General features: G+C 42.3%; 2 long non-coding RNA genes across 2 annotated transcripts; one reads left to right on the top strand and one right to left on the bottom strand.

The window, feature by feature from the left end:
• The first annotated feature begins 4,454 nt into the window (after nucleotides 1-4,454).
• LOC145353232 (uncharacterized) lies at nucleotides 4,455-18,879 on the top strand. Its single transcript, XR_013888670.1, has 3 exons — nucleotides 4,455-4,825; nucleotides 15,044-15,221; nucleotides 18,340-18,879. It is a non-coding gene; the product is annotated as an uncharacterized LOC145353232 (long non-coding RNA).
• Nucleotides 18,880-20,147: 1,268 nt separating this feature from the next.
• LOC145353231 (uncharacterized) lies at nucleotides 20,148-25,210 on the bottom strand. Its single transcript, XR_013888669.1, has 3 exons — nucleotides 24,269-25,210; nucleotides 23,102-23,415; nucleotides 20,148-20,978 (listed from the first exon to the last, which is right to left on the bottom strand). It is a non-coding gene; the product is annotated as an uncharacterized LOC145353231 (long non-coding RNA).
• Nucleotides 25,211-26,358: the final 1,148 nt, after the last annotated feature.

The following is a 26,358-nucleotide window of genomic DNA, read 5'->3' as shown; positions in this document are numbered from 1 at the left end:
CATATAGAGTAGATCCTGATTCAGATGATCAATATAGCCAGGAGTTCAAGCCATCATCATAATTAGCTGATCTTTCTAGCTGATTCACTTGGCATGTTGCAGCTCAATTGTGTGATAATAAAATAAGAATTTAAGTAAATCTCAGCCACAAAATTGAACTCTGGTGCCAGTGTTAAAGAAGCCATGAAATAAGAAAATGATGCACATGGCACTGTGGTGCAGCCTGCAAGGTACCCTATACTCGCAAGGCCATGCCATGAACATGCAATGAGTATGTTGAAAGGCCTTGCCATGGGCAGCTTGTGACAGCACATAGACACGTGTTCTGCAAATATCGACCATGCAGGTCCATTGGATACCTGTGTTGTTCACTCACAGCTCAACTGAGCTGCATTAAGGGGTCCTCCCTCCCACTAGTGCTATCTAAAAGGGCCAATTTTTCAGTTGGAAGGTAAAGGCATCTTTGCAAGTATTGTGGAGGGTTTTGGGAGATGTCGTGGTAAGATGCTCAATGTGGCAGGGCATGTTCCTCTATTCCTAGAAACATAAAAACACAAAACCGAGAAGCAGGAATAGGCCATTTGGCCCTTCGAGCCTGCTCCACCATTCATTTTGATCATGGCTGATCATAAAATTCAATATCCAGATCCCACCCTCCCCCGCATCCCTTGATCCCTTTAACCCCAAGAGCTATATCTAATTTCGTCCTGAAATCATACAACGTTTTGGCCTCAATTCTGTGGTAGAGAATTCCACAGATTCACCACTCTCTGGGTGAAGAAATTTCTCCTCACCTCAGCCCTAAAAGGTTTAGCTGTTATCCTCAAGCATACATATAGGACCAAAGAGGATTTAGGAACCCATCCACACAAAGGATGCAAAAGCACGGGATCTGTGGTTGTGGTGCCTCGGGGTCCTGAATAATGACAGGGAAATAGAGCGATGGCAGGAGTTCTGCACAGAGGCAGGAACCACAGTACCGTAGAATCCCTCCACTGCAGAAGGAGGCCATTTGGCCCATTGAATCTGCACTAATTCTCCAAAAGAGTATCTTACCCATGCCCAGCCCCCTTCCCTATCCATGTAACTCCACATATTTACCATGGCCAATCCACCTAACCTGCACTGGCCTGGACATTAAGGGTTAATTTAGCATGGCTAGTCACCAAACCTGCACATCTTTGGACTGTGGGAACAACCCGGAGCACCCAGAGGAGACCTGCACAGACACAGGGAGAATGTGCAAACTCCACACAATCAGGCAAGGCCAGAATCGAATGTGGGTCCCTGGCGCTGTGAGGCAGCAGTGCTAAACATTATGCTACCCTGCTGCCTGTAAGAGGAGAAGGACGACTTTCCACAGAAGGCCCTATCTGACATGGGTTTTCCCCAAACACTTCCCCCCCTCAGCTCTCCCAGGAGTAATGCCAGCGGCACCAGAGATTTACCAAGGAGGTGATCTCAGAACTGTATCACCTGCTTTAACAGGACCTGCAGTTTCATGCCAGAGTGAGGGTTACACTGTTGGTCAGTGTCAAGGCCACTGTCAATTTTAACCTCTACACGTGTAGATATTTCCATCATGTGACATATCCCAGTACACCATCCAAGAGATAATATAGGGGCTGTGCGTGAACAGACCTGGGATTCATCATTTCCTCTCGAACCAGAGGAGAAGCACGTTGCTTTTCTGGGCTCATGGGTTTCCAGTGGTACAGGGAGCCATCATCAGCACATGGCTCTGTGATTCCAACAGTCAACAAGGAGAGCCATAGGAATGGCAAAACACTCCATTCCATTATAGTTGTTGTGCGACTAAACCACGATACCAGTGACTGTTCACTCTCCTGGTACCAGCACTATGTCTTCAGCCTGAGAACATCTGCCATTCCCACTGTCTTTGGACCGCCAAGGAGAACCAGAGTATGGCTGTTCAGGGATAAGGGATGGTCCTTCTACACAAGTGGATCACTCCCAGTCTTCAATCAACTCATCACAGAATTCCTGCAGTGCAGAAGGAGGCTATTTGGTCCATCAAATATGCACCTACCCGCTGATAGAGTATGTTATTTAGGCCTTCTCCCCTCCTCCCGTAACCCCATGTATTGGCCATAGCTAATTATTCTAACTTACACATTTTGGGACTCTGAGGGACATCTTACCATGGCCAATCCACCTAACTTTCACATCTGGAGGAAGCCCACTACAGATAGGGGAAGAATGTACAAACTCCATACAGACAGACACCCAAGGCCAGAATTGAACTCAGATCCCTGGCAGCAGTGATATCCACTGTGCCACCGTGGTGCCAACTACATCAGAATAATGGATAAGAATAAGAGACATAATGGACAGGATTTCGTGGCCTCGATCGGGCAAGACCAGAAATTCCCACCTGAGGTCAAAGGGGATTTTTGGTGTTGGACCCTCACCCACTCCCACTCCGCGCTGGGTGAGGTGGAAGAGTTCCAGCCGTAGTCTCTATATAGCTCATGAAGCAGATCATCAGCAATCCTAAACAATAATTGCTCCATGTGGATTCTTCAGTGGAAGCCCTCTAATACTCACTACTACTCACCTGACCAAGTTTCTAAGTTCAAGATGATCTGCTTCACTATTATGAGAACACAACCATGGTCACAATATTGAGGCTCCCTCAGGGGTATGAGGAGGAGGCATCTGCTATCCTCTTCACTCTGGACAGGAGTGCCTACTTAGATTCCAATTTCCATAGGACATCATTCCTTCACCATCATTGACTCCACCATTTCCATGTCCCATCTTTCTACAATAACGCAGCACGGTTTCTAAGTCCTTTAAGAATAGCCACCAACAAAAATCTCTTCCATAACATCTTTACCCAACAACACTTCCAATAATACATAGAAAATAGAGCTATTCACTCTTGTGCATCCCCTCAGTGCCTGTCTCGCTGATGCCTTTGCCTGGCCTTGTGCTCCTATGAAGGGCTACTATGGTAGCTGCAGCGTGGCTGGTAGAAGGCTACTAACTTTCAGTGTAGGAGACTCACTGATGGCCTTGTAGGGTGACCAGGAGCAGCTCTGGTCCTTGAAGGCCTGATTTTAGACTGCACAACCTCAGCGTAGGAAGTAGGAGCCTGGATTAACTGGCAGGGATCCAACAGCATTGTCACTGGGGAGTGACGGTGGAGGGAACAGGGATGCTGTCATCCAGAGAGAAGACAGATTTGCGCTCAGCTCCCACAGGGCAGCACCTCAGCAATCAGAGTAGCCTGCCGAAGGACAGATTGTTGGACTGCAGTGAGGACTTTTGAGCGCTGGTATACAAAGCCATGATGGCAGCAGTCTAAGCCTGCATGGCAGGAAGCTTTAATCTCATAACCTCCATCTGATGTATCATTTTGAATTATGTTTCAAGGTTTTAATATTTGTCTTTTAACTTAGTTGAAGCTTTATAGACCAATTTCATTTACCTAAAGGGACACTGGTTAAAGCGTTATCATTCTGAAGTGCATGTCATGGGTAATTGGTATGGAATGAAAGATTCTGTGTACTGGGAGTAATGAGTCCAATGCAAAGTTTGTCATTTGCATTTAAATAATGAAACAGGACAGAATGTTAGGGACATAAAAAGAAAGGAACAGGAGTAGGCCATTCAGCCCATCAAGCAATTTAACTTGATCGTAGCTGACCTTCTATCTCAATGTCATTTTGGGCCTTCAATAGGAAGAACAAATACAAAAAAATTAAACTAAAAAGAGGCAAGGGAATTCAAGATTCATGAATAAGTTTATTAACATCCATCACCCTTGCCCTTGCTTATCTACAGTAACCCTATGGATCACAAAGCCTCAGATTTAAAATTGGCATTCTCCTGTACAAACCCCTTTACAGTCTCACCCTTCCCAGTCGGTAACCTTCTCCAACCCTATAATCCTCCAAGCAGTCTTCATTTCTTCAGCTTTACCTTCTTGGGCACCTTGAAATCTCTTCATCCCACCATTGAGAAGTGAGTCTTCAGTTATCTGGATATTAACCAGAGGAATTTCCTCCCTAAACCACCCTACCTCTCCACTGCACTTCCCATCCCTTCCTTTAAGACACTCCTTCAAACCCAATTTCTTTATCTGCTCTTTTATCGTCAACTCTTCCAATATCTTGGCTTGTGTGATGATTTTTATTTGCTAAAGTTTATGTGAGGTGCATTGGGACATGCTTCAATATTAAGGACACTTGATTAATGCAGTTTGGCATTGCTGTTCACAGCCAAGTTACAGGAATATTTAAATTTATCATAAGGAAACTTCATATTATTATGAATTAAGTAATATAAAAAAGAGTTTGAACAAACATTAACTGGCAGTTTACTCTTCAATAATTCCACATCAAATTTGACTGGAAAATATCATTGTTCTTATTTATGTTAGTCATTCCAGACACGCTCAGTGCAACATTGGTACCCCAGACCCTGAATAAAGTTGAAGGTGACTCCCTGGAACTGGTCTGTGAAGTATCCAAGCAAACGTCAAAACATACACACGTGGCTGTCACATGGTACCTACAGAAGGGGAATCAGAATCTCAAAGTCATCTCTCTAACAAGAGATTTTGTTCTGCATTCTGGAGAAAGATATAAACAAAGGCAGGCATTGGGAGATATACGACTGGATAAGATTGGAGTCACTTCATTCAAACTCAGCATCTACCAACTGCAAGCAGCTGATCAGGGAGAGTTTCATTGTGAAGCTGAAGAATGGATCCAAGACCCAAATAAATCCTGGTATAAAATTACCCATAAGTTCACTGAAAATATAACAGTATATGTAGAACCAGCAGGAATACAAGGTATGTATTTGGACGGATATTATTCTAGTGACAGTGCTGCCAATAATACCATTGTTCAAATATTTGAAAAATATGTAAATTTTATTAGATTTGCAGGCATCAAAATCTATATATACCACATTCTGAATAGTAATAGTGCTGTATAGTGTAAAAGCAAACGACCATATACTAAAATGCTAAATCTACTGTATGTGAATATGTTTTTGTACGATTATAGGCTTTAATACAGATAGGTATTGAGTACAGTTTACAATGTTGCAACATTGCAGATTAGCATGCTTTTCTTATTTTCCTTCTTATCCTATTTTAGCATGTAGTTTGCTTTCGTTTGGCAGTCAGACAATGGCTATGCCACACTTCTAGCAGTTTTTCTGGAGACAGTGTTTAGACGATCAGTTTTACTGTTGACAGTGAAGATCCGCTAAAAATGCCATAGCTGCATTTAGATATTAATAGTTAACATTACAAATCTGTTGACCTACTTAAAATGTTGCCAAGCAAAACTGTTCCAAAGCTGACATAGGGATTGGAATAAAATTAACTTGGCTGCAGCCAGTGCAGTTTTGCGGTGAACTATAGCTGATCTGATGCACAAATGGAAAGTAAGTGTTTTTGAAGCTTATTTTTAAAGCAGTAATAAGCCATCTAATATCCCTTTAAGGACTGGCATCCAACAGATGGCTCATTTTGATAATGTGATGGCACGAAAGTCAAGAAGATTGTTTTTTAAATACAAAATAAAAACAGAAACTGCCAGAAAATCGCAGCATGTCTGGCAGCATCTGTAGAGAAACAAAGTTAAAGTTTTGCATCCACATGACTTTTCTTTAGAGATAAAGCAAGGGAGAAATTTGATAGATTATCTACCCTAACACCAACTCCCACAGCTACCTTGACTACAGCTTTTCATGCCCTGCTTCCTGTAATGACTCCATTCCATTATACCAGTTTCTCCGCCTGCTTTGCATCTGTTCCGACAATATCTGACACTTCTGCCTTTTTCCTTAACCAAGGTGTGGTTGACAGGACACTCAATTAGGTTCACCCCATTTCCCGCATCTCCACTCTGACTCCTTCCCCTCTCCCAGAACCATGACTGGATCCTGTTAGTCCTCATTTTTCACCCCACGAGCCTCTGAATTCAAAGCATCATCCCTCATCATTTCTGCCAACTCCAGCTTGATGCCACCATGAATCACATCTTCTCCTAATCTCTTCCTGGTCCACTCCTCCATCACTTCCAACTCCTCATCCCCTTCCCACGGCACTTTCCTGTACAACTGCACAAGGTGCAACATTTGCCCCTTCCCCTCCTCACTGTTCAAAGCCCCAGACACTCCTTTCAGGTGAAGCAACATTTCACTTGCACCTCCTTCAATTTGGCTGACTGGATTCGCTGCTCCCAATTAGGTCCCCTCTACAATGGGGAGACTAAGTGCAAGCTGGGTGATGGCTTTGAGGAGCACCTTCACTTTCTCCGCAGTCATGACTTCAATCTTCCTGTCGCTTTCTATTTCAACTCAGCTCTTTGCTCTCACGCCCACATGTCCACCTTTAGTCTACTGCAATACTCTTGTGAAACCCAATGCAAACGGAAGGAGCAGCACCTCATATTCCATCTAGGCAATTTATGGCCTCAGGACTCAACAAAGAGCCAAACAACCTTAGACTGCGACCTCTCGATTTTATCGTGACCTCTTTTTATTATCCAAACATTTGTTTCCCCAATGAAAAACATCCCTTCCCCTCCGTCTTACCCCAGTGGGCCATCTTTCACTTGTTCTTAAACTTTGCTTCACTGAGCACTGACCTAAGAACATAAGAACATAAGAAATAGGAGCAGGAGTAGGCCAACCAGCCCTTCGAGCCTGCCCCGCCATTCAATAAGATCATGGCTGATCTGTCGTGGCTCAGTTCCACATTCCCGCCCTCTCCCCATAACCCTTAATCCCCTCTCTCATCAAAAACCCATCAAACTGCATCTTAAAAATATTTAGTGAGGCAGCCTCCACCACTTCAACGGGCAGAGAATTCCAGAGATTCACCACCCTTTGAGTGAAGAAGTTCCTCCTCAACTCTGTTCTAAACTGCCCCCCCTTTATCTTGAGGCTATGCCCCCTAGTCCTACTATCCTTTCTGAGCGGGAAGAGTCTCTCCACCTCTATCCTATCCATCCCATTCATCATCTTATACGTCTCAATGAGATCTCCCCTCATTCTTCTAAACTCTAACGAGTACAAGCCTAATCTATTCAGCCTCTCCTCATAGCTCAACCCCCTCAACTCCGGCATCAGCCTAGTAAACCTCCTCTGCACTCCCTCCAAGGCCAAAATATCCTTGCGTAAGTACGGCGCCCAAAACTGCACACAGTACTCCAGCTGCGGCCTCACCAATGCCCTATACAGCCGCAGCAAGACCTCCCTACTTTTATATTCAATCCCCTTCGCTATGAAGGCCAGCATCCCATTCGCCTTCCTGACCACCTGCTGCACCTGCAAGCTGGGTTTTTGCGACTCATGCACAAGGACCCCGAGGTCCCTCTGCACCGTCGCCTGCTGCAGTTTTTCTCCACGTAAGTAATAATCCTTCCTACCATTCTTCCTACCAAAGTGGACCACCTCGCACTTGCCAACATTAAATTCCATTTGCCATTTCCTGGCCCATTCGCCCAGCCTATCTAGATCCTTCTGTAGACTCTCCCCACCCTCCGCACAATTTGCCTTTCCACCAATCTTGGTGTCATCAGCAAATTTCGACACCCTACACTCGGTTCCCTCCTCCAGATCATATATATAAATGGTAAATAGCTGAGGCCCCAGCACCGACCCCTGGGGCACTCCACTAGTCACCATCTGCCAATCCGAATAGCACCCATTGACCCCCACTCTCTGCCTCCTATTTGACAACCAGTCCTCTATCCACGCTAACACCCTACCCCCAACTCCATGCCCCCTTACCTTCTGTAATAACCTCTTGTGAGGTACCTCTTTATTAACTTCACCTTAAGAGAGTGTCTGGGGCCTGGAACAGTGAGGAGGGGAAGGGGCAAATGTTGCACCTTCTGTGATTGCACGGGAACATAAGAACATAAGAAATAGGAGCAGGAGTAGGCCATCTAGCTCTTTGAGCCTGCCCCGCCATTCAATAAGATCATGGCTGATCTGTAGTGGCTCAGTTCCACTTTCCCGCTTTCTCCCCATAACCCTTAATTCCCTTGCCTACCAAAACCTATCTACCCATGTCTTAAATATATTTTCACTAGCTTTCGAGGGGACAGCCTCTTCGTCAGGTGAATGGAGAGTTCTGGCCTCAGACAGAGCATATAAAGCACAGACAGTTTAGAGATTACTGATTAAAATGCGTTTTCGCATTTTAATCAGTAATCCCTAAACTGTCTGTGCTTTATATGCTCTGTCTGAGGCCAGAACTCTCCATTCACCTGACGAAGAGGCTGTCCCCTCAAAAGCTAGTGAGAATATTATCAAATAAATAGGTTGGACTAAAACCTGGTGTTGTCAGACTTTTTACTGTGTTTACGCCAGTCCAACGCCGGCATACCCACATCTTAAATATATTTAGCAAGGTAGCCTCCACCACTTCAACGGGCAGAGAATTCCAGAGATTCCCCACCCTTTGAGTGAAGAAGTTCCTCCTCAACTCTGTTCTAAACTGCACCCCCCCCTTATCTTGAGGCTATGCCCTCTAGTCCTGCTGTCCTTTCTGAGTGGGAAGAATCTCTCTACCTCCACCCTATCCATCCCCTTCATTATCTTATACGTCTCTATAAGATCCCCCCTCATCCTTCTAAACTCCAACGAGTACAGACCCCGTCTATTCAGCCTCTCTTCATAGTCCAACCCCCTCATCTCTGGTATCAGCCTAGTGAACCTCCTCTGCACTCCCTCCAAGGCCAAACTATCCTTACACAAGTGCGGCGACCAAAACTGCACACAGTACTCCAGCTACGGCCTCACCAGTGCCCTGTACAGTTGCAGCAAGACCTCCCTGCTTTTATATTCTATCCCCCTCACTATAAAGGCCAGCATTCCATTCGCCTTCTTGATCACCTGCTGCACCTGCAGACTGGATTTTTGCGACTCATGCACAAGGACCCCCAGGTCCCTCTGCACCATAGCATGCTGCAGCTTTTCGCCCTTTAAATAGTAATCCCTCCTACTATTATTCCTGCCAAAGTGGATAACCTCATACTTGCTAACATTGTACTCCATCTGCCAGGTCCTCGCCCACTCGCTCAGCCTATCTAGATCCCTCTGCAGACTTTCCACACCCTCCGCACAATTTGCTTTTCCACTTATCTTCGTGTCATCACCAATTTTCGACAACCTACACTCAGCCCCCTCCTCCAGATCATCTATATAAATGGTAAATAGTTGAGGCCCCAGCGCCGATCCCTGCGGCACTCCAGTAGTCACCAACCGCCAATCAGAATGGCACCCATTGATACCAACTCTCTGCTTCCTATTAGACAACCAATCCTCTATCCACGCTAACACCTTACCCCCAACTCCATGCCCCCTAACCTTCTGAAGCAACCTTTTGAGCGGCACCTTATCAAACGCCTTCTGAAAATTGAGAAACACCACATCCACCGGTTCCCCTCTGCCTACCGCACTAGTCACATCCTCATAGAATTCCAATAAATTTGTCAGACACGACTTCCCCTTAACGAATCTGTGCTGCGTCTGCTCTATCAAACAATTCTTCTTAAGGTGCCTCGTTATTTCTTCTTTGATGACGGATTCAAGCATTTTTCCAACAACAGACGTTAAACTAACCGGCCTATAATTCCCTGCCTTTTGCCTGCTACCTTTTTTAAACAGCGGCGTAACATTAGCCATTTTCCAATCTTCTGGCACTTCCCCGGAATCCAGCAAAGTTTGGTAAATAATCACTAAGGCATCCACTATCACCTCTGCCATTTCCTTCAGAACCCTGGGATACATTCCATCCGGTCCTGGGGACTTGTCCACCATCAGTCTCGCTAGTCGATCAAGCACTACCTCTCTAGTGACAGTAATCGCATTCAGGCCCTCAACTCCTACCATCCTTCTATCTTTAATACCCGGCAAACTATTTGCGTCTTCCTCCGTGAAGACCAAGGCAAAAAACTTATTTAAGGCCTCAGCCATTTCCTCATCCCCCACCACTAAATCCCCCCTCTCATCCTCTAAAGGTCCAACATTCACTCTAGCCAGCCTCCTCCTCTTTGTATATTTATAAAAACTCTTACTGTCCTTTTTTATATTTAGTGCTAGTTTCGCTTCATAGTCTATCCTTCCTTTCTTTATCAACTTCTTAGTCAATCTTTGTTGATTTTTAAACCTCTCCCAATCTTCTACTCGCCCACTACTGTGGGAAGGTGCTGTGGGAAGGGGATGAGGAATTGGGAGTGATGGAGGAGTGGACCAATGTGTCACAGAGGGAGCAGTCCCTGCAGATGGGGGAGGGGAATGAGGGGAAGATGACATCATGCTAGAGTTAGCAGAAATTGTGAAGGACGATGCTTTGAATGTGGAGGTTGGTGGGGTGCAAAGTGAGGAGTAGCGGGATCCTATTAATGCATTCTGTTACCTTAGCTTTGTGCCACCATCAGCCCCTTCAACAGTCCTTCACACTGCCTTCAACACTTCCTCTCATGCCCTACACATCTTTGTTGCATTCTCTCCGAGCTCCCACCTATCATTGACCTTCTATTATGCTACATCTGTTCCATTCCCTCTCATACAGTATAAAATCTATCACATTTCTCCCCCTTTTAGCTCCAAAGAAGTCACATGGACTTGAAATATTAACTGTTTCTCTCCACACAGATGCTGCTAGACCTGCTGCATTTTCTGTTTGTATTTCAAATTTCCAGCATCTGCAGTACTTTGCTTTTAGCTTGTTTCCTTGTACACACCTGCCACAGTAACTTCAGAACCCTTAATTCATTTTCACCAACTGTCCTCTGACAAAGTGCAGCTGTGATTTTTTTCTGAAAGAAGTAATGAACAAAGGCAGGATTGCAAATTCAGGGAACAAAATCTATCTGCTGCTGGCATTGCTAGTGAAATCCAAATTTGCATTTAAAACAGTTCATAGATCAGTGAGGCAGAACACGTATTAAATTTAGTTGCTGAATTCGCTTTTAATTAGCTTATTTACCAATAGAGTAATACCAGAGTAACGAGATTTTTAAAACCTTCACCATGAAATAGATAATTGTTATTTCAGGTGACCCATTTCTTGTAACTGTTCAATGTCAGACTGTGTTGTATATTCACACTGAGCTGAACGGTGGTACAGTGGTTAGCACAGCTGCCTCGCTGTGCTAGGGACCTGGGGTCAATTTCTGGCTTGTGTCACTGTCTCTGTGAAGTTTGCATGTTCTTCTCGTGTCTGTATGGGTTTCCTCTGGGTGCTCCGGTTTCCTCCCACTGTCCAAAGGTTTCCAGGTTAGATGGATTGGCTATGCTAAATTGCACCTTAGTGTCAGGGGCACTGACTAAGGTAACTGCATGTGTTTATGGGGATAAGGCCTGGGTGTGATTGTATTCGCTGCAGACTCGATGAGCCAAATGGCCTCCTTCTGCACTGAAGGATTCTATGAGGTTTTGGAATATCATATTTGCCCTTATTTCAATGTTGTGTGGGCAAAAAAAAAGTATGATTCTGGTGTTTATGTGAGCTATGATCATTCCCATGTGTACATGGTCTTATCTTGGCATAACTTTACTATTCTGTCAGCTTACTTCTATTTCAAGAGAAGAAAAGTTCTGCTCATTCCTTCTTTTCCTTTTTAAAGCACATCTTATTGAACTTTCAAAGGGATGCACTTCCACAGTCGCTTCTGCACGTTCCCAACATGATAATTCTCCATTGGTAAATATGCTAATTAAAACCAAATTCAGCAACTAAATTTGAAACACATTCTGCCTCTTTTGAACTCATGATCAATGGGCTGTTTTAAATGCAAATTCGGATTTCATTAAGCTAGCAGCAGTTAGTTTTTCTTTTGAATTTGTAATCCTGGCTTTTTTAAAAACATTTCTTTCAGAAAAATCACAATTGTACCTTGTCAGAGGAAAGTTGGTGAAAATGAATTAGGGATATTGAAGTTACTGCAGCAGGGATGCACAAAAAAATCTTGAAAGCAAAATACTGCAAAGCCTGGAAATTTGAAATGAAAACAGAAAATTCAACAGGTCTGGCAGCATCTGTGTAGAGACCTGTGTGGCACGGTGGCACAGTGGTTAGCACTGCTACCTCACAGTGCCAGAGACCTGGGTTCAATTCCTGGCTTGGGTCACAGTCTGTGTGGAGTTGGCATATTCTCCCTGTGTCTGTGTGGGTTTCCTCCAGGTGCTCTGGTTTCTTCCCACAGTCCAACAATGTGCAAGTTAGGTTGATTGGCCATGCTAAATTGCCCTGCACTGTCAGGGGGACTAGTTAGGGTAAATGCATGGGGTTGTTATTATTATTGATGCAGACTTGATGGGCTGAATGGCCTCCTTCTGCACTTTAGGGTTTCTATGAGAGAAACAGTCCATATGATTCAGATACATGCCTTGATTATAGGCAGAGCATTCACTTGGAAACAGCATCATTGTTTAACCTCATCCCACCTTTCCCTGAAACCTACATGGAAGCAATTCTAACAGGGATCATAGGAATACTGCAATGGGAGAAGGCCATTCAATCCCTCAAGCCTGTTTAACCATTCAACTAGATCAGGGCTAATCTGCACGTTTACTCCATTTACCTGTCTTGTTTCTGTATCCTATGGTACTCTTACCTATCCTACCAACCGTGTTTTCAAATTTCAATAAGCCAAGCAGCAACAGCTTCCTAGGAGAAATCCACCTTTGTACTTTCTGTAAGCAGATGCACTTCCTGACATTTTAATATTAAATTAAGCTTATCCTCCTTAATTCTAAACTTCCCCAAGCGAGGAAATAGGTTTGATCTATCCTATCAAATCCTGCTTTAAGCACCTCAATCATATCGCCTGTTAATCTTCTTTACTAGAGACAATGTAAGTCTAATCTATATTATTAACTAAATGATGTGACTGGGTCAATCTGAGGCAAATGAGGTAGTCATAAAAACTTAACTCAGACAAAGATTAAATACCTGATCATATAATCCAACACAGTTTTAATTTATAACAGGAGCCAAAGAATTCAGATAAAAAGCAAATTTAGAATTGGAATGATATCGCTTGTTCCATTTTCCATCCTTGAATGACTTTTCATTGTAGATGTGCAGTCCAGAAAGGTTTTTCACTCAGTGATCCAAAGCTAATAGATGCATCTGGGGAGCTGATGTGTCATTTTGATGAAATGGCCTTTGCACCATTTTAAATTATATTAGCGGATGCCCACCACTGCAATGAACCTTTCAGTCTGATTCTAGAATGGATAATATGAACAAGAAGGTTAATAAAGTAAATGTCAAAAAATATTCATTTTCAAACCTTAACTCTGCCAAAGAGAGAAAAAGAATGAGATCTATTTGGCCTAAAGTCAGAGTTTTTAAGAAGTACATTAATTTGTGTATTTCTTCACAGTATTTAATTTAAAATATGTTAGATGATCCTATGGTCTAAAACTCAAGCACATCTTTTTATGGATACTATTAATAATTTTTATAAATGTCAATGTGACAGATACCCACGCAGTGGATATGACCTTTCACATTTGTCACCTTATGTTAAACAGTTCTCGATAATTTGCCCATTTTCCAAACAATGCACTTCAGGAGAGATCTCCAAGTGTGACATGATAAATATCTGTGTTCCACAGCTGCCATGTGCCTGGCCTAATTTAGTTCTAATGGCATCAGATTGTGGGTAATTCCATACACAAAAGGAACTGAACTGAGACTTTTCAAGTCTGGTTTGTGCAGAAATATTACAGCAAAAAAAAGGAAAAAATTTGAATCCAATCATCCTCCAGATGAAAATCTAAAACATCACCTTGTCAATACTTCTTTAACAAATATGGTAGTCTAGATCTTCAGTGCAGCAAGATTGCTGAGACTGAAAATGCCACCAACTGGACACATTTCTTTTGGGGTTTTCATGCAAACGGTACAGAAGGAGGCCATTCAGTCCATTAGGCCTGCACCAACCACAATCCCACCCAGGCTCTATCCCCATAACCCCACATATTTACGTTGCTAATCCCCCTGACACTAAAGGTCAATTTATCATGGCCAATCAACCTAACCTGCAAATCTTTGGACTGTGGGAGGAAACCAGAGCACCCGGATGAAACCCACGCGAGTACAGGGAGAATGTGCAAACTCCACACAGACAGTGATCCGAGGCCAGAATTGAACCCAGGTTCCTGGCGCTGTGAGGCAGCAGTGCTAACCGCTGTGCCACCTGGCTGTCTGGGAAATGCAGTAAGAAGTCTCACAACATCAGGTTAAAGTCCAACAGGTTTATTTGGTAGTAAACGCCATTAGCTTTCGGAGAGCTGCTCCTTCGTCAGGTGAGTAGTTCACCTGATAAAGGAAATAGATTTTAGTCTATCTAATAGTTCCTGTGTAACTACACAGGTACATGCCATAGAACTGTCCAATGTCTCTGATTCTAATTCACTGGGCAGGATTTCCCGGCTGCAGTCGCCCAAGATTGGAAATACCTGCCCAAGGTCAATGGACAATTATGCGCTCCTGTCCCACCTGCTATGATTCCCGTGGTGGACAGGATGGAAAAATTCCACCCGGTGCCAGGGACATTCACGGTGGGTCCTGGGGAACAGGGGAGTTGATCATCAGAAGTTGAAACTTGTTGGGCAATTCTCACACAGGCTGACATGTCAGGACTTCCACATGGTCCCAATTCGCATCTTCGATCATGTATCAGGGCATGACAATCTGGAAATCAGAAGATTTAGCCCAGTGATTCTTTGTCTTGGGAAAACAGGCTGTAACCTAATTCCTTTTAAAGCATCATCTCTTGCTTGGGGCTGATTCTGAGATACTGCATCTTTTACCAATTGCTTTCCTTACCAGATAAAAACTGGGAGCAAATGGAAATGGACTTTGCTGTTAAATAATATTGAACAAGTAGTTTTTTATGCCATGTGAACTACAATAACTGAGCATTTTGCTGATACTTTATTCAATTATTTGTCAATTTATATTCTTCAGTTCTCAAAAGATATTTTTAATACAAATGGTCCTCACGGGAATATTTTTCTATTGCAGATTATAAGGCAAGGACCAGTCCTTGTTCACAGGCACCATGGAAGCACATGCAAGTCTGGAAGATATTGTCCTCTTACATTGCAATCCAATTGTTGATCTAATGGAGAAAGACATCACTGCTATACTGGGCTAAGGACACACCCAGTAGCTTCCTTTGCATTTACCAAGCAACTTCCTTGTAAAAATTATAGCAGTCAAAGTTCAAGAGTCATTGCTTTGGGTTTGGCAAACCTCTTTGTGGTTAGGCAGGGAGAAGGCCCAGAAAAAGCTAAGCAGCATTTTTATGGTGTTGTCACATACAAGGGGCACAATGATACATTTATGTGGGGTTAGTGAGCTAGAATTTCAAACATGCTCCATCCATTCCTCAGGCTAAATGAGCGCTCAGGTGTCCAATATGATGCACACAGGAAATGGATGCTCATTTTAGGCCAGAAATGTGCTATGCTTTTACTGGATAGGTTTGTCCATTGGCATCTAGGGTGCACATCAGAACTATGGAAAACATTGAATAATATGTTCAAATGCTACAGACTTAATTTCTATATGCTTCCTCCAGTTTCCTCCAGAGTAAATTCAAGCTTGCTGTCTTCCAAGCACTGAACATTACTCAATGAGAGTGAAGGTCAGTGATAAATTCCTCTATTATCATAGGGCTACTATTACAACCCTGTTGGAGGAGGCTTTGGTCTGGGAGTGCAGCAATGCTGAAGTTACATCAGTATTGCCTTCTCGCAGTGAAGTCCCCTTTACGTATGGGACCTCAAATCCAGGTTAGGTGACTACTTTGCCGTACACCACTATTCTATCTACAAGTGTGATCCACATATCAGTATAGTGAATGCAATGTAACTTCTCTTCCAATTCTCACACTGATCTCTCCATCCTTGGTCTGCTATGCTATTATGATCAAACTCAACACAAACTTTCTCTCATGGACTTGCTGCAGCTTTCCAACCCAAAAGTCAACTTCAGGCCTGAGCTTCCTCTCATAGTTTCTTGGAAGTGGATGGTTCTGTCAATGTATAGTGAGGCTACTGAGTCCAGGCAAGGGGAGGCAGTAGAATACACTGGTGGTAAAACATTTGTCAGGACATAGGTTTACTGGATAAAGGTAAAATACTGCAGATGCTGGAATCTGAAACAAAAACAGAAAATGCTGGACAAGCTCAGCTTGACAAAAGGTTATCCAGACTCAAAATATATTTTCTCTCCACAGATGCTGTCAGACCTGCAGAGTTTCTCTTTCTGTGGCATCGTTTTACTAGGATCTTTATTAAATTTGCAGAGCTGTCTTTTTGAGGATGGGGCACTTTCGTTCCTACCAAATTTTATATTAAATTTTAAAAAATGCAAGAAAATCTATTACATTTTTAAAATAAACGTTTCAGTTTATTTTTTCTTGCTGTCATTCAATGCTGTTTTAATTTCTTACATACTTAGTTCTTGTTTTAAATCTTACAATGCACTTTCAATGTGGGGATTGGTTAGCTTAGGTGACCGGAGTGTTGTGCAGAATGGTGTCAACGGTGCAGGTTCAATCTCCATATCATTAGTAGCATGGAGACTTTCCTTGACCCACACTTGATGTGGTGCCCCCTCAAACACCCATCGGTCTCTCTCTCTCTGAGAGAGAGATATCTACAATTCTTCACGGACTATGGCTAACAACAAAAGTTACCAATCCATTTTCCTTGCTTAGCTGAGGTTATCTTCCAAGATTACTAGCCAGTTTTCACCTCTTGCCAGTTTTTCATAAAGACAGCTTACTGGTTATTAAATTAAATATTTATTTCAGCAACGGGAGTTAATATTTTTGCCTCGCAACTTGTTGCTGCCGTTTTATTCCCTTCCTGCTCTTTTGCTTTGATCTGTCCTGTTAAGAAACTCATTTATCTTCCAGTTCTGACAGTAGCTGTACATTTGAAATGTATGTCTTTACTCTTCACAAATGCTTTCAAGACAGCTACGTATTTCCAAAAGTTTCTGTTTTTGTTCTAAATCCTAATAGAACACAATATTACTGCTTATTGTAAAATATTAGAACTAAGTAAACCTGACAGGTGGGTTGTTGTGAATTAAAACCTAATCACATCCAATATATTGGATCATAGTAAGTTAACAAAGACAGCTAACATTATATGGGACCTAAAGTTCAGATTGTTGTTCCAATTTAATGGTTCCTACTGGAAACACGGATTGCGGTATATAACATTAACTATTCTCTGAAATATTTTTACACAATTGAAGGCAATCAAAACTTGTGTTAATGTCAATAAAGTATTTGGTATTTATCAGGGGGAAAAATTGAGGTGGCTTTCTTTTAAAGAATGAGAATTAGAATTACACGTTTTATCCGTATAGAATCATAGAATCCTACAGGAGTCCATTTAGCCCAACGAGTCTGCACTCCACAATCCTACCCAGGGCCTAACCCCATACATTTACCTTAGCCTATTGCCCTGACACTACGGGTCAATTTAGCATGGCCAATCCACCTAACCCGCACATCTTTGGACTGTGGGAGGAAACCAGAGCACCCGGAGGACATGGGGAGAATGTGCAAATTCCACCCAGTTGACCCAAGCCAGGAATCAAACGCGGGTCCCTGGTATTGTAAGGCAGCAGTGCTAACCACTGTGCCACTTCATTAATATACTTCATTAATACTTGAAACATATTTCCACATCAAATATTGGCGAACATAATGTATTACAAAGAAATTTGTTTTTAACCTTTTTGGAGTGCATCATATTAATGCAGAGTTGTCCCGACCCCTTGTCTTCATGGGCCCACTTAGTGGCAAACATTGAAACCACATACGAACAATTGTAATACGATACGCCAATCCACCTGGCATCCCTGCTAAATTAAAAGATTATTTCGTGCAATTAGCTTCACACAAAAGTACTCCTAAGGCAACAGGCTTAAACTAAAAACTAATTTTGCACAATTAAAGGTATCACCTGGCATATTAATATGTTGTGGCAAATAGAAATTGTTTCACTGTGTTTACATGAGCCAATCAGTCTGTGTTTTATTGGCCGTGTATAGTTAATGAGCTATAATTTGGGCATCTCAGTGTTGATAGTTATTCAGCATGCTCTATGCTTATTCCTGATGAATTCACCAATGATTAAGATGTGCTAAGCTATTTAAATTGCCTGAATAAAAAGCAAATGTGATGTAGTTGTTCAACATTGAGCTTATGATCTGTTATTTTGTAATTGACTTTCAAACTGATCAACTTACCATGTGATCTTTCTAATTGAGCTACATTTGTTCTAATCTTCCAGCTGCTTTTGATATGAAGGCCTGTGCTTTCCTAGTTGACACCGGTGGTTGAACTGAATGGACTAAATACCAAGAAATATACCATCTGTTGAAATGAAAATCAAACACTGAGCATTTAGTCCTGTAGTTCGAGACTGTCAAAATGATTTTCAATTATTGGAAATGAGATATTAAACTTAGAATGGTGTTTTTGTGTCATGTTGTCTCCTTGCCAGCAAACAGCATTGTTGCTCTTTGTGTATTTGTCAAATGGAGCAGTTACAATATCCACAGTGAGCTATGCTGCCAGACAGACTAATGATACACTAATGGCACGAGAACAAATGTTCCTGGACAGATGTCAAAATTCCATAAACTGCTGATAATTGGCATTGCTTTAGAGAGGAAATGAAAATGGTCACTACAGCTTCAGCATGTGGGATTTCATGAGATAGGCCAATGGATGAATTGCTTTACGAATCCCTGCCACTTGATGTTTATAAATTTACACAGATTTTATTCAGTGTACAATAGTAAAGAATAAAATTGGCATCCTGCTGTGAGTGCTGCTACTATTTATGATGCATATGCGTTGAGAGTACAATCAACTTCCACATTATGTCCATACCACACTGTGGCTTGATGGAAAGGCAAAGGAAAGCAAGTGACCTTTAAAGCAGCATGACTTTTGATGCTTTGTTCTGTTAGCACCTATAATAGCAGCTCAAAGCAAAGTCAATGTAAGAAGGAAAGTCGGGTATTATTTCAGTTAGGAAAGGTAGCAACGATGACAGAAAGATCTACAGATCAATGAGTTTGACATATATTGTGGATAAACTTATGGAAAACCATGTTAAAATAAGGTCATAAAAGATGGCTTATATCAGCTCATGAAGGGACGTTCTTGCTCACCAATTACTCACATTTGGCTCATATCTTGCTCCTATTGCTCACATTTGGCTCATATCCCTCTATATCCATCTTACCTATGTAAGCAGCTAAATGCTTTTTAAAAGGCAAAACTGTACCTGCCTCTACTACTGCCTCTGGCTGCTGACAGTGATTACATTTTCTGGCAGTGATTAAATTGTCAGATAATAACAATTTGATGAAGGTGATAGACCACGAGGTTGAGTGAGATAAGCCACAGGAGTATTTGAGTATACTTGGGCATTGGGTAGGTAGGTGGCAGGTAAAATACAGTATCGAGAAAGTATATTGGGGAGACGACAGCCCAGTGGTATTAATCCAAAAGGTCAAGTAATATTCTGGGGACCGGGGTTCGAATCCCACCAAGGCAGGTGGTGGAATTTTAATTCAATTAAAAAAGTCTGGAATTAAGACTCTACTGATGACCATGAAACCATTGCCAGTTGTCAGGAAAACTCATCTGGTTCACTATTGTCCTTTAAGGAAGGAAATCTGCCATCCTTACCTGGTCTGGCCTATATGTTACTCCAGACTCACAGCAATGTGGTTGACTCTCAACTGCCCTCGGGCAACTAGGGATGGGCAATAAATGTTGACCAGCCAGCGAAGCCCATGTCCCACAAATGAATAAAAAATGCTAAGTTCTTCACGTAAGGAAAAAAAAGGAAGAGATTTAACTGGGAAGAAAATGTGTCAGGATTGACAATAAATTGAAGCTGTTGCAACAATACTCAGTGGCAGTAAGTGAACCAACTCAGATTTAGTGCATTTAAGTATTAATATTCAGCCAAATAATTGAAATGTTTTTGCCACATTATAAACCATTGGCTCAACACCACATTGAATATTTCCAACATTCTGGTCTCCACAGTATAAATGGATATTACATTTATTGAGACAATACAGAAGGGACCAATCAATGATTCAGTAGTTAGAGGAAATTAGGTTATGATGAGCGATTATATAAACTGGACATGTTCTCACTGGAAAGGGAATTGTTGAGAGGTGGTATGATGGCTCTTTTAGGATTCTAAATGGTCGAGGTAATATAGAAACACGAGAAGCTTATTCATCTGACCCAGAGCAAAGCGCATGGCTTGGGCATGATGAGGATAAATTCAAAATGAATTTACAGAAACATGGGCATTATTTTTAACCCTCGCAAAGGTCTATTTGGGGCTGGGGGCTGTTGGATGTCACGGTCAAGTGAGAAGTGATAGAATGGCTCCCCACCCCTCAGTTTGCTGCAACAGGTTTTCTTTAAAGAATTCAATTGCCAATTCAGTGAGTGTTTAACTGTTAAAAAGCTGTGACTGTAAAAGACAAACACAGATAGGTTTTCCTGTGAGTTTTAAAAGAAGAGGAAATAGTATTTATTGTACTTAATAACCAATCTAAATCAAAGTAATAAAAAGCACTCCAATTCTCCCTCACACATATATTCAAGAGCGCAAGTAAGTAACAAAGTGTTAAATTATTAGAGCCCAAAAAGAAGTCAGTTTTATATTGATCATGTAATGACCTGGATGGTTTCAGTCTGGTCTCAATGTTCTTTCCAGATTCTGCAAAGAGATGAGTTAAAGATGTTGACAGATGATTCATGTCTTCTTCCAGGGTCCAGTTATGGTGCTGCCTGGCACATGTGGCTAGTTATAAAGGCCACAAGCTTGCAGGATGGTTGGAGAGAGAGAGACAGAAAATTCATGGTCTTCCAGATCTCACTCTGACAGGCCTGGAAAAAAAGATACTTCTTAAAACACAAAGAGGGTTAGCTTGCGTGATCTCTTCTCACAAACTACCCACTTATCCCAACATGGTAAGCCAGTTCCAAGTCCATTGTTGAAAAACTGTTTCAATGATATGGTTGGTGGAGTTACTTTCTCAATTGGAGTGCATTGTCTAAACTGATGGTGTCCCCTACCTTGGTCCATATCCAGTTGAATGCACAGGTTCTGCCTGGATATTTTGTGAATGATTCAAGAACTGGATCATTCACACTCATCTTAATTGATTGCCCCTGGTGGGCTACCTCTATACAGCCCAGCTGAAGGCATTTAGAAAGGTGAGGGAGGACCTAATTGAAACTTACAGAATACTGAGACACCTGGATAGAGTGGACATGGAGATGATGTTTTCACTAGTGGGAGAGACTAGAACTCGAGGGCACAACCTCAGAATGAAGGTATGCTTCTTTCAAACTGAGATGAGGAGACATTTTTTCAGCCAGAGAATGGTGAATCTGTGGAACTCATTGCCACAGAGGGCTGTGGAGGTCAAGTCATTGAATGTCTTTATGACAGAGATAGATAGTTCCTGATCAATAAGGGGATCAAGCGTTATGGGAAGAAGGCAGGAGAGTGGAGATAAGGATCATATCAGCCATGATTGAATGTGGAATAGACTTGATGGGTTGAATGGTCTAATTCTGTTCCTTTTTCTTATGGTCTTATGATCTATTGTCATCTGTATGGCACAGCTATGTGAACGTTTGGCCATCTTAGGAACTCCTAAGTAAGTTCAATGCTGTCATTCAGTTCTTTAAACTTATCCCATTGCTTCAGCCCACACGTTAAATAAAGAAATTTAAAATATAAAGCAGTAGGGTTAATTCATCAGGATTGGGCAACCTGACACCTTTCCAAATCCTTTACATTTTAAAGTGCAGAAAACAAACCATGGACAGGATTAACACAAGGCAGAGGCAGACCTAATTAACATACCAATGTTGTGGTCCCCTGATATCATTGGTCCATGAATGAAGTTTAATTGTAACTATGGGGGAAGCTCAAGCTATGGGATGTCCAGCAGCTGATCTGAGGCAGGACCCAAAGGCTCCCCAAGGTGAGTGGTTCTTTTAGCACAGGCTGTGGGCCAGGAAGAGTAGGAGTGCTTGCCCCAGGCCACCCATAGAGGCCTTCAATCTCCCTAGCCCCAATATCTGGCCTCGTTCCCAAACCCTCTTGATCACTAACCTCCTCATTATCCTTCCAATTGTGAATTTGAGGGAATGTTCCCTCCCTAGTGCTAAGGACAAAGAGTCCCCAGTTGTGACCTCTTGCTGCTAGTATTCCCTCCACTGCCTGAATTGCCACATCTACAGAATAGGTAAATGGTAAAGGGGAAGGGGGAGCAGCAGTAAGGTCCCTGGATGACTACAGCCAATGGCAGATGGAAGCCCAGGGCAGAGGATGCCTAAGGTTTCCTGGAGCTGGTTCATCCATGTTTATGAGAAAGCCAGGATCATTTTATTTACTCTTCTGAGCTCTACTGGCCAATGTCAAGTCCTGTTGCCTGGTTTCACTGGCATCCGTCACACTCAGGATGACTCATTTGATCCTGAGTTAAGTGGGATCAAGGTCTACTTTGTATCATGGAACACACATCTGAGAAACACTTGCTTGCCAGTGCAACCTCAACAGGAACCCTAGAGCAAAACAAGGACTGCATTGCCAGTGAATGTGAAGATGGTGTGGCCATGCAATAAGCTTCTTCCAAGCTCAGGCTGGGAGTATTTGCAACAATTCCCAGTTCACTGTCTGCTGTGGCTTAAGAAAGGTTACTGAGGCTCTCTGTTCATCAGGCTCAAACTTTACCTCCCTTCTGTCACTGATTGCACTGTCAACAAAACTTTCATTACTTTGCTGAAGACAAAAAGTAGATGTTTGGGTAGTAATTGGCTGATCTTTGTAAACATGATATACCGAGAAAATTTTCGACATTGTCAGATAGATACCCAATGTTGTAGCTGAACTGGAGCAGCTTGGCAAGGGGACATACCACTGATACTCTAACAGTACTGTTACACAGCAAACAAGTTCCTTTACTGTTATCGGTGTAACAAAGTTGTACTGTTACCTTCTCGAAGTACTATTTCACAATTCCTGAGGTTCACAGTCAAGTTTCCAAATGGTGACCAGCCAATGCAATCACATTCAATAGTCCAGATGCCTCCACAAGGGCAATAAATGAGAGGACCATAAGTCTACTCAAGATGAGATTTCATTCAGGGGATCTTTGCAATATTCTCTGGAACACATCTCCCTTATTGTAGTTGTCTGCGGCTCCCTACACGATTTGTCTCTTTCAAGGTTGGGGGGGAGAGGATCCATTGGAGGGCGAAGACAGTAATGCCATTCCAGAGGCCACAGAGGATAATTCAAGTGCTGAATCTGAGGAGGAGCAAGATCAAAGAATGACAATCCCACAGATCACTATGAGCCATCAAAGCAATCTCCAGGCAAGGTTATTATTACAAGTGTGAGCGTACCAGCAGATTTTCTCTATGCTTTAAAGGCAATAGATGCATCAATTTTACACATTTATGTAATGTTAACTAAACATGAACATGTGTGGTAAATAGTTATACTTCTTTGGAATGGGGAAACTACCTTTTAAAAGAAAGGGGAATGTTTTACTTTTGCACTCTCTAATGTCTACAAGCTTTCTTCCTTTGTATAAATGGTCTCATGTGCCTAGTCTCAGTAAATAAACCTACAATGTGTTTATGCAATCCCTTATGAGTGATTGGCGCCTTTATATTGTTATAAAACCTTGACAATACTAGTTTTACAATGTGCACTACAACCCATATTTTATGATGGATGTAAGTTATTAGACATCTTTATTTAAAGCCTACATTCTATACAATTCAACCAAAACTGCGGTAACTGAAATGTGATTGATGTTTACTTGCTGTCGCACCAAATTACACATTATTGGCCAATGCGAACTGTATGGTGCTGAGCTATAATGTAACCGTGCATCATAAGTGTAACACATGGTGCTGTGATTTATATTGCTACACATTGTAAACCATAACTTAAATTTAAGCCAAAATATAATACATTGCACAGTACCTCGCACCAAAACTGCAGGACACTGCCCTGATCCATGTATATTTACATGGATGGTTTCGATGCAGACATGCTGTGTGAACGTGAACGTCATTACACGGCGAATAAGCTGAAGACAGCAAAGTTACTTCACTACAAGACAATTCTCCAGCGGTTCAAAATTCCTTACCTCAGAAACCATGTGACCGTGTCTAAGTTTTGCTCCCTCATGAAGCAGTAGCGGGGCAGGTACCGTGCCCCTCCTCGGCATTCAGTAAACGGATGAGGTTGGATTTAAATGCACATGGACTGAGTCTGAGCACGATTTTTGCTGAGAATCGTTCTGCGTACAGACAAGAACGTCAAAGGGCAATCCATATTTCATTTCCTTAAAACTCCTGACAACCTTACTCTTGGAAGCTTAAGCTTTTTGTTTGAACAATTTGATGACATGGCCGGGAGGTACAAGTACTGCCCGCAAACTGCCTGGATCCTTCATTGTCTGGTCACAGCAGCGCTCTGGGGTGAGTTTAAATAAAGAGAAAGCCATCTGCTTGAACGTTAATGAAGTGTCGCCTCGAACCGAAGACGGGATTTATTCTCTCTCCCTCTCTGCAGGCGCCTTGAAAGAGATGAATATATGTAGTGCAAATGGGGCTGTAAGTAGAAGTAACTCCGAAAAGGTTATAGCCACCAAGTAACTGATTATTATCACCCAGGAAAGCTTTCATTCGCATGCTTAAAAATGTAGGTTGCCTGCCAATTTAAATCGATATATAGTGTTTCCATGTTTGGTACATTACTGAGATTGACATGTTAGCATTGCTTTTACTCAGAGCCATTGTCTGCTCTGTGAAACCGATGCACGCTGCAGCAACGTTGAAACAAAAGTGTTAGTGAAAACTAGCTCCATCTTTGTAGGGATGTTGAACAGGGGAAACGGAGTGAACTGACACCACACACTAACATTTAAAAAAAAGCAACACGCTGTACGCACCGAGTGATAAGAAGCTGAGATCCAGCAGGAAGTGAGTTGTTAATCTCACGGTCCATCAGAAGTCGGTCTGGGATACACCTTCCCTCGCAGTCATTTACAAGGCAGCATTATTGGCAATTGTCCAGGAGCTGTACGCCACCCACTCTCTCAGTAGGGAGTGGGCTGGATAGAGAGGGGGTGGGGGCGGGGGGAGGGAGCGTTGGAAAGTGAATTTAATTTATATTATATAATTCTCCTCTAAACTGTGTGAAATGAGACACAGGGCATTGCAATTTTTTTTGAGGAGGACTAGAAGGAACTCAGTGCAAAGAGAAGTGTGAAATACTGCACATAATGCACAAATTATTTGTAGTAGATATAACTGTACTGATAGCTGGGGAAATTTCAAATACAAAGTTGGAATTGGATTAGCTTTAAAAATATTACTGCCAACACAGTTTCCATTACCTTGCACTTCAAGATAATATAACTTTCCAAAAATAACCACAGTCGGAGCAGGGTTGGGAGATGGTATTGACAGATTATGCATTTTTGTGTCCCTATGGAAGGGTCAGGAGAATTGACTGAATTTATTGTTAATAAGGGAAGTTTTAATGAGTTTTTGAAGGGAGAGAGTAGATAGGAAGGTGGAGAATCTCCCATTTGAAAAATCTTCTCAAGACCCATTTCTTTGGCCAACTTTTGGTCATTCCTCTCAAACTCTGCCTTCCAGCAAAGCATTTTGTTTTGTTTTTCATCTGCTTGTAAACTGTTTTGGGACATGTATATGCTATATAAATATAAGTTGTTGTGTTTACAATGGTAAGGAGTTCTAAGCTGCTTGTGGGTGACCCTCTAAGAGGTGTTTGCCCTAATTCTCTATCTGTGTCTAAGTTCTTTACAAGTGGGCAAAATAGCTGTGTGGCAGCCTGAGGTGGACTGATGTGACCATGTTGAAATGTTGGCTTAGATTCTCTGGGTGCATGGTCATGCGTTTACACCATGTCAGACAGCAGGACTCACTTTCAGCAGGCATCTTGGGAGGAAGCAGCGTCATTGGACAAAATATTGTTGTTATTTCCACAAAGGCTAGATGAACAAGTCGGTTCACCAGCAATCTGCCTAAGATTAGCCTGGTAGTTACTATGTTAGTAAAATCTAACTGTGACTGCTCTTTCTAAATACTCTCCCAGTCTGCCAAATCTCACAGTGACAGACTCCTTTGACTCCTTCCCAAGTTGTCAATGGTGCCAATCACAAAATGGATCAGAAAACATGCTTACATGACATAATCTCAGAATTGG

This window comes from Carcharhinus amblyrhynchos, chromosome 15 (assembly GCF_965287045.1).
Source record: "Carcharhinus amblyrhynchos chromosome 15, sCarAmb.v2.hapA, whole genome shotgun sequence".
In the NCBI taxonomy this organism is placed as follows: Eukaryota; Metazoa; Chordata; class Chondrichthyes; order Carcharhiniformes; family Carcharhinidae; genus Carcharhinus; species Carcharhinus amblyrhynchos.
The sequence above is the reverse complement of the archived record's forward strand: the minus strand, read 5'-3'. Positions and strand labels throughout refer to the sequence as shown.